Source organism: Cupressus sempervirens, chromosome 5, assembly GCF_028749045.1.
Source record: "Cupressus sempervirens isolate cs-2001-9-10 chromosome 5, ASM2874904v1, whole genome shotgun sequence".
In the NCBI taxonomy this organism is placed as follows: domain Eukaryota; kingdom Viridiplantae; phylum Streptophyta; class Pinopsida; order Cupressales; family Cupressaceae; genus Cupressus; species Cupressus sempervirens.
The window spans coordinates 645410517-645422559 of NC_143122.1; positions in this window are offsets into that span (position 1 = coordinate 645410517).

Sequence of the window (12043 nt, forward strand, 5' to 3'; positions counted from 1 at the left end):
TCTGCCAAGAAAACATTTTTTGTGGTGGGAATCAACACTACTTTTAGTAGTGGAAAACGACATGATTCTATTTGAGACACGTGGATGCGACAAGTTCAACAACTATAGTCAATTAAAACACTTGTAACAATTGTAAGTTTTCTAATTTGAATATTACTATGTCTTGTTTGAAGCCCATGAATAAAATGGGAAATGGGAAACGAGAATGACAAGGGAAAAGCTAAAGAAGTTGGAGGAGGAGAAGGGGATAGTGATAAGGTTTGTGATTGGGCACAATGCTACACTAGGTGGCATTTTGGATCATGCAATTGAAGAACAAGATGTAGAGCATAATGACTTCTTCAGACTTGAATATGTTGAAGGCTATGATCAACTCTCAACAAAGATCAAGATCTACTTGTCTACAACACTCGCTAAGTGGGATGTTGATTTCTATGTTAAAGTTGATGATGACATGCATGCCAATCTAGGTACATTAGCATCATTCATGGTTTCATCTAAATAGTATATTTTATGTTATAATTTGTTTAGATAGTTCATGTGTGTTTTTTTTGGGTAGAACTTATTTGATGTTTTCATTTGAGATGGGTAATTCTACATAAAAATCTAGTGCCATTTTATATGTTCTTTAAAATTGATATCTATCTTAAAAATCTAACATTTTTTACATTTGTGTAATATTTTAATCCAAAGAAAATTGAAAATTGATTGAGTCTTCAAAAACTAGGTAAAAGGTATTTGAAAAGGTGATAAATTGGCCCTGTCCTTTGGAAAGTTTGGAAGTTTACCAAGGAAAACTAAATTTTGACCTACTAGGATTTCTAGGCCTAAGTTAGGGATATTGATCCTTTGAAGGTGTTGGGGCCTTGAAAGTTCATGAATCCTAGTGGTTTAGTCCTAGAAATGCTGAATCAAGTCTAAGTTTGAAGTCTTGAAACATTTTTACTTGTTTTACCTTAATTGGCCTAGTTGAGGGCAAGTGTCCCTAAAGGCATATTTTGATTCAAGTTTACCAAGAGTCCTAGGAAAGGAGAAGGACCTTAAGAGAGTGGAGTCCACTTGGATAAGTAAAGGTCATCATTTGGCAAAGGTTGGTAACCAAGACATCATCCTGAAGTGGGTTTGGGTACTCTTAGAGGTTTAAGAACCAAGTGGCAAAAGTAGGTTGTGTTCTCTGCATCAATAAGGGTCATTAGACCTAGGTGTGATAGCTAGGGTATAGTAATTCACAATGTATTTGGAAGAGTCACTAATTGGCCTAAAAGTCATGGCATACCTTATCATAGGGCAATGAAAAACTTAAGGGATAAGTCTTTAGTTTAGGGAAGGGTCCCTAGCATGGAATTATTAAGGGATAACCCATTTAACTAGTTGGAAGTGTTAGAAAGTATTTTACATCTAGTAGAAGTTTGAATTATATAGGCAGGGATAGAAAAGAGTAAAGAACATATGAAGGAAGTGAATTGAACAATGCACATATTGTTTCATCAATACACAAACCTATTGTCCTAGCATTTTAAGGCCTCAAAACTCCATATTATGGTATGTAACTTGGTAATCATCATATATTGATCATTCCTCAACATCTCCAATTGGTCTCATGTTTTTAGCATGTTTTTAAATGATACCTCCTTTGTAAATGTGGCCTAGTTAACCTTAGCCCCAAGCTAGTTCTGTCCTATTGAGCGCTTGAACATTCTCGACCACACTAAATCAAAACATCCCTAAGGGTCACTAAATGCCATAGGGTAGTAATCTTAGATGGGGCATATCTCAAAGCTTGTGAGAGGTATGAATGTGATTCTAGGTACTATAGGACTGTGTTGTGGATACCTACAATAACCTCTATCAGTTTTTTGAGATCTTTCTCCATTTTGATTTTGTGTTTCCATCTAAGGTGATGCTAAAACTTGTAGTGTTGGCCAGTACAAAGTTGCCAACTACCAAATCTCCCTCACTATTCATCATGGGATCAAACTATCTATTTCATTAGCTCCAAGTGGTCAGGTAAACCCTATACCCAAGATCACCCTATCCTATTCAGAGGTTGAATTTTCTCAGGCATCTTGAATTAAAACATCCCTAAGGGTCACTAAATGCCATAAAGTAGTGATCTTTGATGGGGCATATCTTGGAGCTCATGCAAGGTATGGATGTGATTCTAGGTACTATAGGACTGTGTTGTAGAGATCAACAATAACCTTTCTCTCTATTTGGAGATTTTAGTCTATTTTTATTTTGTGATGCCATCTTAGGTGATGCTGAAACTCGTACTGTTGGTCATTAAAAAGTTGCCAACTACCAAATTTCCCTCACCATTCATTATGGGATCAAACTATCTATTATGTTAGCTCCAAGTAGCTGGGTAAACTCTAGCCCCAAGCTTGTCTTATCCCATTGAGAACTTGAATATTCTTGGGAATGTCAAACTAAAATGTCTCTAAGGGTCACTAAATGCCATAGGGTAGCAATCTTTGATGAGGCATATCTCGAAGCTTGTACAAGATATGGATACAATACTAGTTGCTATAGGACCATGTTACGAAGACCTAAAATAACCTCTCTCAATTTTTGGAGATTTTACTCCATTTTGATTTTGTGATGCCATCTTGGCTGATGCTAAAACTCATAGTGTTGGCTAGTACAAAGTTGCCAATTTCCAAATCTCCCTCACCATTCATTGTGGGATCGAATAGTCTATTCCATTAGCTTTGGGTGGCTGGGTAAACCTTAGCTCCAATCTCATCCCATCCCATTGAGCACTCCAACATTCTCGAGCATGCTGAATTGAAATGTCTCTAAAGGTCACTAAATGCCATAGGGAAGCTATCTTTGATGGGACATATCTCAAATCTCGTGCAAGGTGTGGATATGATACTAGGTGCTATAGGACCATGTTGCAAAAACCTACAATAACCTCTCTTTCCTTTTGGAGATCTTACTTCATTTTGATTTTGCAATGCCATCTCGGGTGATGTTGAAACTTATTGTGTTGACTAGTATTCCAACTACCAAATATCCCTCACCATTTTTTGTGGGATCAAACTATCTATTTTGTTAGCTCTGGGTGGCTAGGTAAACCCTAGCCGCAAGCTCGTCCAGTCTAGTTGAGTGCTCAAATGTTCTCAGGCATGCCAAACTGAAACTCCCCTAAGGGTCATTAAATTCCATAGGGCAAAAAACTTTGATAGGGTATATCTTAGAGCTCATGTGAGGTATGGATGTGATTCTAGGTGCTATAGGACTGTATCTCAGGTGATGCTCAAACTTGTAGTATTAGCCAATACAAAGTTGCCAACTACCAAATCTTCCTCATCATTCATCATGGGATCAAAATGTGTGTTTTATTACCTCTAGGTGGCCAAGTAAACCCTATCCCCAAGCTTGTCCCATCCTGTTGAGCACTTGAACATTCTCAAGCACATTGAATTGAAACATCCTTAAGGGTCACTAAATGCCATAGGGCAGTGATCTTTGACGAGGCATATCTCAAAGCTCGTGTGAGGTATGAATGTGATTCTAGGTGCTATAGGACTGTGTTGCAAAGACCTATAATAACCTCTCTCAATTTTTGAGATGTTACTCCATTTTTATTTTTCAATACCATCTCTGGTGATGCTGAAACTCATAGTGTTGGCTAGTACAAAGTTGCCAAATACCAAATCTCCCTCACCATTCATCATGCGATTGAACTATCTATTATGTTAGCTCTGGGTGGCTAGGCAAACCCTAGCCTCAAGCTCATTCCATCTTTTTGAGCACTTGAACATTCTTGGGCACACCAAACTAAAATGTCCCTAAGGGTCACTAAATGCCATAGGGCAGCAATCTTTGATGGGGCATATCTTGAAGCTTGTGTGAGGTATGGATTGAATTCTAGGTGCTATAGGACCATCTTGTTGAGACCTACAATAACCTTTGTCACTTTTTGGTGATCTTACTCCATTCTGATTTTATGATGCCATCTCGGGTGATGTTGAAACTTGTATTGTTGGCCAATACAAAGTTGCAACTAGATATGTCATCTCATCCAATGAAGGAGACTTGTGATAGAAGGTAAAAGGGTGATCATACAAATCATTTTGAACATGTTATTTTTTATATGGTAATAAGGTAATCCATTTTTGTAAGGTAAAGGAACTTGAGGTCACCTATAAACCCAAATTGCCTTAGTCCTAAGAATTTTCTTTTCTTTTTTTATTTTTGTTAATAAGTTGACTCAATAAGTTTTTTGAGTATCATTACACCTTATAAGGTTGCATGTTATCACTGAATGGATTTAGAAGATGTTAATTATCTTCTTGGTTGTCTTAAGAGTTGTCCAGAAATAAACAAATTACATGTTGTTTCAAAGAAAATATAGTCATAGGATGTTGAAGAATCTCTTGGAAGGTGGTGTAGGAGCACCCTTTCAAGGCTCCCACCATATCATTTTTGTTGTGATGAACTTCTCTAAAGAAGTTTGTGAGTATAAGGGCATTTAGCTCATGCTTGTGTGTCCAAGCTATGATAGGTCTTAAAGTTTCCTCTTTGGTCTCTATTGAGAATGGTACCTTGACTTTGGGTTGGTAACCTTCTTAACTCTTTGTTGGAGGAAGGTTGATTTAGCAATTTTTATTGCATTTTAGGCATGGGTTTTCATTAAAAGAACCTTCCAAGGTGGACTACTTGTTTAGAAGACCAAGGTGCATGAACAATGCAATGTTATGTAAATCTGCCACCTTATGGAAGGAATGTTATTATGAGTTTGGGGATTCTTAGGTGAAGCAAGATAGTGAAATTTTCACTCCCAAGGATGTTTTGGAAAGGAATAGCATGGTCTTGAAATGTGAGACAAAACAAGACTACCCAAGCAATAAAAAATGCCCCAAAATTACTTGCAATTTTTAAAAGTTGCTAAGCAACATTTTCCAAATGTTACTAAAAGACCCACTTTGTAAAGAAGCTTTAAAAGTGCACTAAAACCTATCTCTAACCTTATGAGAAATGTATTTATTCTTGGAGGAACCATAATCAAGGGTTGGCAACTCATTTCTTGTATGAATTTCTATTCTTGAAATGTATGCAATAGATTGTGATTATTTTAGCATAGATTTTACTAGTTTTTAATCTTGTTTGGAGGAAAATCACGTAGCTATTATGAATTTGTTGCACTTTGTAGTTGTCTTATTATTTTTTTTACATTTTCCATGCATTAGTTATAGTATGTGACCAAGTTTTGAAAGGTTCTGTAAATTTCTTCAAAGATACCTATCTGCTACCAATTTTGGAGTTGTATATCATGAAAGGGTTTTAAGTCTTGTCTCCACCATGTAAATTGTATGGTCTTCTAGATTTCAAGGCTATAGAACCTAATTTATTATATTATGCAAGCAAGGGCCTTGAAAGTGAGTGCAAAGTATCCTTTGACCAAGCCCTAAGTGAGCTAGGCAATCACCAGCTAGGGACTGTTGGCAAAGAAAAAGCTCTCAAGACCAAATCTTTAAGAATGAAGACTTTCTCTTCTAAGGGATTTAAGAGGGGTATGAGGAGGTTCTAACTTGTGGAGGAGGAGTCTTGATGAAGTGTGCAAGGTGTCTTAAAATTAGGGACAACAGGCAGCCAAGAAAACCCTACCAGATCCTCAATTTTGCTATTTTTTTATATGGCCTATAAGCACCTTGAGAAAAAAGAAATATTTGAGCATGGGTCCTATGTATCAATTTTACTTAAGGCTAGAGGTGTTGAAAATCTAAGAAAAAGGAGCTATTGGCCCTAGAAATCCTGGTGGAGGCCTAATTAGGGGCTCTCCTTGTAGCCCTTTTGTGAAGAAATCTTGAAATTAGGTACAAAACCATTGTTTTTATCCATTCAAGCATAGTAAAAGTGTTCCAATAACACCTTAGGACATCATGGAAACCTTGGTTGGACTAGGGAGTTCTGTGGTACCCTAGTAGATCTATAAAACCTTTGTAGGGATAGTGTTCCTAGAAGAGTAAGGGAGTGACACTGCAAGTTTGGATTAGTTAACCTAGTGAGGAGGTTGGGAAAGGTCCGAGATGTTCTAAGTAGCAAGAGATCCTATACACCACATAGGTGGAGAGAAAACACCAAGATCCACATATAATATACAAGGTTGCGAGGGAACAGGGGTACTTGTGTTACTTAGGGTATACGTACAGGTACGAGTATGGGTACACCTATTTTTTATAATATGGGAGGGGGGTACTTGGTTATGTCAAACTTTATTTTTAATTATGCTTTTATATTTATAGAAACTTGAATTTATGAGTCATGACAATGATTTTTCTAATCAAGAACAGTGATAATGTTTGCAAATGTAGTGTATTATTTTTAGTTTCAGATTTGTTATATTTTTGTAATAATAATTCATGATAAATGTTTAGATGCATAACATAGAAGGTAGACTTTAAACATGAACAAGAAGATCATAAATCATATGACAATGACATATTACAAATGATAAATTTCTAGCTTTAACACTGATAAAGTTTATTGTTGATCAATATTGTATCAAAGTTTTAAACTGATTAGGTATTGAATTAAGTTTGATAAACAAATAACAGAGAAGGAAAAATTTAAACATGAACAAGATCATAAATCATACGATTATGACATATTGGAAATGATAAACTTATGCTTGAATAGTGATAAATTTATTGTTAATCAATATTCTATCAAAGTTTTGAAACTGATTAGGTATTGAATTAAGCTTGATAAACAATGAGCTAATACACAAACAAAAAAATGAATAAAATAATTAGAAATCTCAATCAAGGTCCTTAGCTATGATGCTCTCCACTGAGTACCTGGTACTTGGGATACATATACCCAATACTTAGGTACATGGGTATGAGTACCAAGGGTGTGGGTACATGTACCAATGCAACCTTATAATATATTATGATAACCAATAAAGTCATACATGAACAAACATATAATACATTATGATAACCAATAATGTCATACATGAATGGACATATAATATATTATGATAACCAATAATGTCATACATGTATGAACAAACATATAATATAAAATGATAACCAATAATGTCATACATAAAAAAACACATAATATATTATGATAACCAATTATGTCATACATGAACAAACATATCATATATTAACCAATAATGTCATAAGTCTAATAATATCATGTACCAAATATATATCATACATCAAATATAAAATGTCATTTATATATCAAATGTATATCGAATATCTCCATTGACATAAAATCCAATATATATGTCCAATAATGCCTATAAATGTGTGTCTATCAACTCTATCTTCTCCTTCCCATGACGGGAAGGAAATAAACCTCTAGAGGTCTTTGGTTGTAATGTGGAGGGAGATGATGGGGATGATGGGGTCTTCCTCACATGCTCGCTTGTCCTCTTGTTTAGGCTCTTCTCTAACTCGGGCTAATAAAGAAAAAGTAGATATGAATTAATAATTATTATACATTGAAATCAAATACATGTACACACAAAATTAATTATTTTCTTACTACCATCAAATAGTCACTCTACAAGTCCACATCAAAGGCTCATGGATGATCAGGTGTAACAAGACCCTACAACAATTCAATCAATATAATCACTTATAAATAACATTAGAAATTTTGATACTAACTATTATAAAAAACAACTAAAACCAAGAAAATTCTTTCATACCTTAGTCAATAGCTCTAAACTAGCCATACCTATAGCCACTCCACAATCGATGGACTACCAAAGATGAGGAGGAGTCTCAGATGTCAAGAGTTGCATGTCATACAATACACATTACATGTAACATGAAACATGAAACAAATATAATCAAATGAATTAAATGAACATGAAACAAATGAACCTCTACAAAGCTCATATCATGCCTAGGCTCAAAGTCCCTAGTGAATGTCAATGTTCTAGTAGAGAACTGATGCACATGCATAATTTTTTGTCAATCGTTCATATGATTACTTAATAAATATATGTATTAATTCAAATGATTAAATCGATACATAGATTTGGACTCGTCAATGAGACAAAATATGGGGTTAGGGGATCACTACTAGGGCCACCAACACTCTGACCCTGAATTTTGAACAATGTCAATACATGCTAATTAATTAGTCATTCACTATACATATAAAATGTGATCAAATTAGTTTATTATAATTGTAATTTACATGTGCGTCAATGCCAAATGTTTCAGTCAGGAACTAAACAGTGACTAGCCCATCATCCATACTATCTCCAACAAGACTGCCAAATGTGTATAAGGATTTGCATGATGTGCACATGTGACTGCGATGCATAGAAGGCTCCTCCTCAACTAATGGACTCGTGCAATGAATGAGATTCTACATCAAAGAATTAATAGTCCCTAGAGTGCTGGCCTCTACATGTTCCTTCAGAACTAAAGGAATAATCACATGCTCACCTTGTGGCTTGACAATAGGTTCCCTAACTACATTAGGATCACGATGTGCCCCAACTACGTTAGGATCATGATGTGCCCCTAGCCTCTCAAATGATGACTCCCCACCTCTACCCTAAGATTCTAATATATCAAAATAATTTGGGATCTCCCCAAGGACAAACTCAGAATATAATTTCCTTAAGGAATACATAGGGACCTCGTGATTATTGTAGGCAAAAGCATCAAAGACCATCCACCATCTATCCCAAAAATTATTTCTACTACAATAATGTATGCACCACTAGATGGGGAACCATTTAGTTGTCTCTCTAATAGTATTTTGTTCACCACGCTTTCTGAACAATGCACAAATACTACCTTTTGGTATATCATTGTTTTTTTTTAACATCTTGATATGATAATTTTTTTGCATAATATATTTTTTGTTCCTCCCTCTTAACACACCAAATATCTATCTGACCACTAACAAAGGATACATGTGTCATAATGGATTTGATGGAGGATGCCAATTGTGCTCTCATTAGATTGGTTTGTCCACGAGCTTTCAACCTACCAATGAGTGTTTGTAATTCATTTTTTCCTCTTTGTATTTCATTTATTATGTTGTCTCATGTGCTAGGAGGAGGTCTTCCAATTAGTGCAGGTTGTAAAAAAATTTGTTCTTGTTGTGGAGGGTTTTGATTCTCATCTTGTCGAGGGTTTTCATTTGAATCTTGTTGAGGGTTTTGGTTTTGATCTTGTTAGGGATTTTTTGATTCATTATTCACATTTCCTAATAAGAAACCAATTACAATTTAAATAAATAAGCAGATTTAGAGAAATATTGAAGAAAACCTACAAAATAATACACAAACATATAAAACAATGCAAAAAAAAGGGTAAACAACATACAACATGATCGAAATCTCAAACTTTGACGACAAGGAGGCAGGTGGTGAAAATATTCAATTTGCTCAATTCATGTATGCGTTGTGAGGAGAGGAACATGTAAAATGAAGTAAAAATGAATGCGGTACAGGTTTGTAGGCCATTTATTTAAAAAAAAGTCTTTTGAAAAACATGTAAGCACTATGGCTTGGGTATCCCAAGCCATAGTGTGTGCATGCTAGAGCACGTACGTGCCTTTTAAAACTAGAAGAAAAAGGGTGTCATCTTTTTGGCACCACAACTTGGTGTACTTACCCTGAAATAAGTTCTAAAAGGATTAAAATTGCTTTTACAAAATGAAAATATAAATAAAAGACATAAATTTTAATCACCAATTAAACAAAAACAAAATAAAAATTGCAAAAATAGGGAAATTAAGCCTTAATGTTTTAACATCTTTTTCATTAAATTGTCATTTGGATGAATGATCTCTTTGTCAATATTGTGAACTCTATTGACAATGTTGTTAATATGAGCACCCCATTTATCCTTTCTTCAAAGTCTTATTATTGGGTCATTCAAAACAATATTCTTTCATTCATATGAACATTCCTCTTAGGTTTTAATGCTTCTAGTGGAGATCCTTAACTATCTTTGGATAGACCATGTATGACTTCCTGTTTACCATTTAACTTCTTGATATTGTAAGAACTTTTCTCCATGGTTGCATGAATAATAGCCATAGTTACTTCAATTTGTATTAAACATTAGTAGTACCATCCTCCAATGTTTTGATTCAAAGTTCATTTTTTTATTTCAACTCCTCGATGAGCTTAGCAAAACCTTGAGTAGTGGCAATAACTTTATCCATATCATGTAGTAGAAAAATAAGGATATTTCCTTTTAAATGAATTATGGTTTTCTATAGCCTCCTTAATATTTTAGTTTATATTCAAAATATTGTGAACAAAAGAGACCTTCTTAGTAGGTGTATATGTTCTCATTTGAACTTGAGTGTCAATTATGGATATCCACTTTTGGTGTAGGAGCACCTAAAGTACAAGAGCACAAGGAGGTTAAGAGTCCTTATATCACATATTCAAATTTATTTAAGAAATTTATAATGCTTTTGAGTCCATAAGTTTAAATGTAAAGGCTAGAGAAGCCATTTGTAATAAGTTGTCAAAATTGTGTATAGAGGTGTTAAAGTGCTCAAGAATTTAAAAATAGGAAAGAATGCCTTGTAAAGGCTAAAATTGATGTAAAATGTCCATTTAATTCCATTTTAGGGTGATTAAAGTGTCTATGAAAATATTCATCAATTTTAGAGTTAAACTTGCAAAAGTTGTAATGCATAAAGTGCATAAAATGTTGTCAGTAATGCATAATGGTTAAAAGAATGTAAGGAGATGGTTTCAAAGGTGGTTTGGAAGTTATAACAAACCAAAAAAACTATGAAAAAATGATTTATAGTTGAACCAAAGGAAGAATGGAAGGAAATAGTTACTTTTGAAACAAATTTGAAGTGATTCTAAGTTGACATCTAGATTAGTGTTTTGGTTTTTGTGTTGGTTTCAGGTCTTGTATAGCCATGTACAACTTGGAAACCATGTATAAGCCACACACACACACACACATGTATGTATATATATGGATATTCTAGTGAATATAATTTCTTTTGACTTTGGTTTGAATTTGTTTCATGGAGAAAATTAATATCTTATAGATTTGGGATCTAGACTCAAAATTGGACAATTTAAAACTGGTTTTCTTTCATTTGGATTTATCTTGAGAAAGATATTGGATTCCCTAGGCAGGGTTTTAAGTTTTACTTCTAGTTTTTTATAGTAAAATTGGGTCTCAATGTAGAGACCATAACTTGTAATTGGGTTGTTGGATTTTTGGAATTGAATTAGAAGGAGAACTTTCAAATACTTCCTCCAAAGGGTTTGGAAAGAAAGTTTTGGGAAAAAACAATATGAATAATGAAATCTAGAATAGAAATCAGGCTATGGGAATGGGAGTATATTAAGCTAGGTTGTGTTTAACCTCCTGAAATACCCTTATGTTGAATGTTTAATGTCAATGATATGTAGAGTTGGGTTTTTTTAAAATCCTATTTACATCAACTACCTTATCACCCTTAAGAAGGGGCTTCAAACCAAGGGATTTTAGAATAGGGTTTAAATCCCTATAATCATTTTTTAAAAGTTTATTTAGTCTAGAGAGGAATTTTTATGCCCCTCCCTCCACTTATTGGGACCCAATAAGGACTTCACCATTTCTCTTGGTTGATAGATGGAGTGAAACCCTCTTTTTTCCTCTACCCTCAACAACATAGCTTGGATCAAGAAAATCAAGCACAAATCTCCCATTCATCTAATACAATAATCCTATGGTGGGTTAGGGTACTCTTTTTAGGGTACTTTTCTTTTCTCAAATGAGGAAAGACCTCTCCATTTGAAGGAGTATCCTTGGGATCCATAGAAGAGTTTTTATAATGGAAGTGAAGATTCTATTCAAATCTAGTCTTGGTTATATATTTCGTTTTAACAAAAATAGGCTTATAATGTTACATAATATAGAGTATGAAGTCCTTGTAAATGGAGAAGAGAAAGTTTTAGGCTATAACACAGTTGTCCATAGCTGGATTCCTACATTTACCACTCCATATAGTAAAGCATGATATGTTTTGTAGCTTCCCTAGTTGATAATTGATCTGATGTAATAGCTTTCTAATTATTTGT